Raw genomic sequence first — 4,724 nt, forward strand, 5'->3', positions numbered from 1 at the left:
AGAGAGAGAGAGAGAGAGAGAGAGAGAGAGAGAGAGAGAGAGAGAGATCATCTGAGGCAGAAGGTTTGGTTCTCTGCTCTTCTGAGAGGTCTGAGCCTATCTGCCCAAGTCTCTTGCTTCCCCTTAAGCTAACTCTATGTCTCTATTTCATAAAATACCAATTTGTCGGTCATTAGCCTCACGTTAAAGTGTGTACATTGGTTAAATATAATTCACCTCTCTTTCTGATCCTATTAGCTGATAAAAAGCATTAGCAAATTGTCACACGTTTAAATGACCGTGTAATAGGTATTGGTTTTAATTGCCGGTGCCTAAGTGGCCATTATAACGTGTTTTGCTTCATAAGTCAGGTAACCCCCTCATTCTCTGAGGAGGGGAGCTTCAGCTGCAGCAGAGATTAGACACATGCTCATAACCTACTGGCAATATGAACATGGAACTCTGGCATTTTTACACTGACCTCACGAGTCTCGGTGTTGTTGGTGCTATAACATAAAATTCACCCTATAACCATTTTAAAAGCACAGCTCAGTGGCACAAGGATGGCCACATTGCTGTGTGACTCTGCTACCAACATCCATCTCCTAGGACTGTGCCATCTTTGGTGCCCCAGGTTTTCTTATGAATGTGACTTCTTCAGGTACCTCCTGTAGAGGAATGATGCTTGTAACATCCTTTTGTGACAGCCTTCAGTTAATGAGTGTCTTCAAGGCTAAGCCATACTGTGGTAAGTCTCAGTGTTCAGCTTTTTAAAACTGAATAACATTGCTTCATAGGTATATGTAATGTGCTGTTTATCTGTCCATTCAGTCACAGAAACCTAACAGTTTCCATAAATAGTGATGGCAAATGATGCTGCTGTTGGCCTCACACATTTTAGCTTTGTCTTAGATTACAATCCTCATGCTTTTTCCTTCTCATCTACAGACACATCACTCTCCTCAGGGACTGACATTAGATTTTACTGTAACCCCGAAGTAAACTCAGAATGCCTGTGTAACAAGAGATTTCCTGTCAACATGAAAGACCAAATTCCAATATCAAGTTCAGAGAGATGCACAGGAGGCTCACCATCCCACTTGAGAATCCAGGTTTGACCCTTTCCCATTTAAAAAGATGTGTAATCACCCACACAAACCTATTTACAACCTCCATGGGAATCTCTGAAGCTCATCTTCAGACAATGTGCTCAACTGTGTTCTAATCATTCACGTCTACCAAATTTGAAGATCAACTGTTTCCTACCAGAGCCTTGGCTAAAATGTGAGCCCATGCTCTCATCTGGATTGATCTGTGAGACCGTGATCTCCTATGATTTGATTGATGCCACTATGCAGCTGAATGCCCCCATTTCACAGATTCTCCAAAGGACTGAGATAGTCAGGAGTAGAGAGTATGATGCTCATTTTGGGCACAGAAATTAGAGACATAAAAGGGAAGAAGAAGTGGGGACTGGCGATGTTCTCCTCTCATTCAAGAGTCATTCTCTGGTGCCTTTATTTTCGATCACTGGCAGCTTTAACCAGAGCCCAACCCTGACCAACAGTTTTATCCAAACTTTCTCCAACATTGCTGCATACCAATACATGCTCCATGTTCCAGGCAGGCCTTCTGCTGAGGTATGTGTATCTCCCCCCGTTTCATGGAAATTCCAGGAAAACAACACACATGTGCACATGTGTGCACACGCACATGCACACATGCACACAGGCCACAGGAGGGCAGCAAGTGCTGGGAACTGAGTTCAGGTCCTCTACAAAAGCAGTATACACTCATAAACTCTGAGCTAAGTCTCTATCCAGCTCCCCCAACCCATGCCATTTTGAAAGTTTCATGATGGTTGTTTTCTCTGACCTAGTGTGTTTTGTCTCCAAGGAGACTCATGGACAACAGTGAAAAGCATGGGTTTTTCATAAACTTTTTGTTGTAAAGATACACCTCTACACCTAATCCCAGCCACCTACTTCCACCACACACTGCCAAACAAGTGCACTTATTTCAAGGTCTCCCACACATGGCCATCTCTTCAAGGTTTTGTACACCTAACCATCTCCAAAATGGGAAATGGTCAGATAAATACACTGATTCAAAGCAAGAAGTGAGTGATGTCCACTGTGCATTATAGACCCTCTTAATTATAATGGCTGCCCTGCCATCCTTTCCCAGTACATTTTGGGTGAGATTGCCTGGATCAAAGTTTGATTCACTGGATTTGTGCATTTACTTATTTATTTTGAGGTGGGTTCTCACCATGTAGCCCCAGCTAACCTAGAACTTGCTATTTAAATCATACTTCCTGCAACATAAATCTGCCTCCGCCTGCTGAGTGCTGGAATTGAAGGCATGTACAGAAAGAGTGTGGCCCCTTCATTGGCTTATTTTTTAATCAAGTATCCTAGAACATGTAGCCTAGCTTGGTCCAATCACAATGAAAATCAACTCTTGTCTCAGACTGTTTTAAGTAGAAAAAATTTTTTCTTCCTTTCGTGAGGAAGTATAAATATGACATCCTAAGAATCATGGACTACCAAGTAAGTCACTCAGGAAGAGGCTAGCCAGGGAAGTTGAAAGACGGATGAATGGATGGACGGACAGATGGAAAGACAGGCAGACAGACAGCATTTGGGGAAAATTGAGCCAGGGCCCCAGCCAAGTACATAAAAACCTTGACCCATGAAATTACATTTATTCATACAAATATCAAGTGTCTTTTCTATAATTTTCAAGCAAAAGCATTCTAACTGACCCAGAATAAAAGGTGCTTAACAAATAGAAGCTACTGTTGTCCACTCAAGTAGATAAAATGTGTACCAAATGTCCAAATGCCATGGTGCCTCTCTCTCCCACATCCCAGTCTCTGGCCCTTGTTCTACACTCAAAGCAACCCAAGGCAGAGCTTACTACTATAAAGCAGTAACTGGAAGGCATACCTTTCCACTTCCCTCTCAGTTTATCAAATATGAATTTTGTCGCTCTTCCACAGAACCCACCTCCCAAGAGCTCTGTGCAGACTCCATGCTAGCCACTCAGAGAGCTCTGCACAGACTCTATGCTAACCGCTCAGTGCTCTTTCTGTGTGTCCAGAATCTTAATAAGCCTTTAGATTCCAAATTGGGAAGGAATCAGGCCATGTTCCACTCTCTGATGGAATGTGGTCTCCAGAAAAGCAAAGGCCCAAGACCTACTGCTCTATCCTTCCTTGTCTGGCCTACCAATGCTCAATGGAAATAAAAGAGAAAGAAGATATGGACCCCAAACCAAGACCAGTGCCCAGGTATGTGAGTGCTTCCTCCAATGAATTTCCAGATTCCTGAGTTACCCATCAGCTAACTGGTTTTCATTTTTTCCAAAATAAGTTTCTATCAATTACTTCAGTATTCATAATCTTTATTGTTGACAAATTTTAGTGACATCCCCGTTCCTCTCCGTTCCACATACACTTATGTGGTGTTAAGTCACATCTTAATAAACTGTGTGCAGCAGCCTCCAATTACCCAACTCAAAACCCAGACCTCATGCACCCTTTTCTGAAACCATCTAGATTTAGTTGCTATCTCACAACCAGTGCCCTGGCCTAGTCTGACCACTCTACCTGTTCCATAGCCACACTTTAGTCTTCCACCAGGACTAACCCTACCTGCAACCACCAACAGATCTCTTCTGTACCACTCCAACCAACCCATTTATTACCCAGACTTCCCCAGGTTCTCCTCCATGGTCTAGCCTGATAAATCCCCCTGAAATTCCAGTCCATACTTTTTCTGCAACCTTCAATATATCTATCCTGGGCCAAAAACAACCAATGTACTTGCTGGTCTTACCTCCCCTGCCTACGAAGGAGCTCTGGACTTCAGCCAGGACCCACCTGTCTCCAATCCACAAGACCCTCCAAAGCCATACCCAACTTTTCTACCATGCCAGGTCTACCCCCATACTCCAGGAAGCATATACTATATACCAGTCTAGTCCCTCTGACCACCTGACTTTGCTCTACCCAAGCCATTTCCAACCTCTAGACCCAACCCACCCATACAACCTGTCTTCTGCCCCAACATACTCTGTCCGTATACAGACTCAGAACTAACAAAGTCCACATGCCCAGATTTCATCACAAAAATAACAATACAGAAGAGCCAGCCAATATCTTCTCCCTAAAGCCTACCAGTGCCATAGAAATGTTTGTGAATAAGAATAATCTAAATGAAGTCCAGGATGCAGAATTTAAAAAAAAAAATCATGTTTAGAGAAGACACTAAGAAACAGCTTGATGAAATGAAGGAGAAAGAGCTTGAGGTGAATATATATGAGTGATGCCCAAGAAAACACAAAGCTGATGGAAAGTGCTGAGGCTTGGTCTGTTGTTATGTATTATAATGCTAAATACTAGGCTCCAAGGCCTGGTTGCCCCCAGGGATGAGAGAATCTGCAAATACACAAAGTAATGCTATGTGGCCTTGTTCCTTAATTTAAAAACTATTAGTTGAATAAAGATCCTGACAGCCTATAGCTGGGCGTAAGAGAGATAGGTGAGGTTTCAATTCCCAGGCTGGAGTTCTGAGGAGGACCACAAGGGGAGAGAGAGAGAGAGAGAGAGAGAGAGAGAGAGAGAGAGAGAGAGAGAGAGAGGAGAGAGGAGAGAGAGAGAGAGAGAGAGAGAGAGAGAGAGAGAGAGAGAGAAGAGAAGAGAGAAGAGAGAGAAGAGAAGAGAAGAGAAGAGAAGAGAA

The sequence above is a fragment of the Grammomys surdaster genome, unplaced genomic scaffold (genome assembly GCF_004785775.1).
Source record: "Grammomys surdaster isolate TR1022 unplaced genomic scaffold, NIH_TR_1.0 132, whole genome shotgun sequence".
Classification (NCBI taxonomy): Eukaryota; Metazoa; Chordata; class Mammalia; order Rodentia; family Muridae; genus Grammomys; species Grammomys surdaster.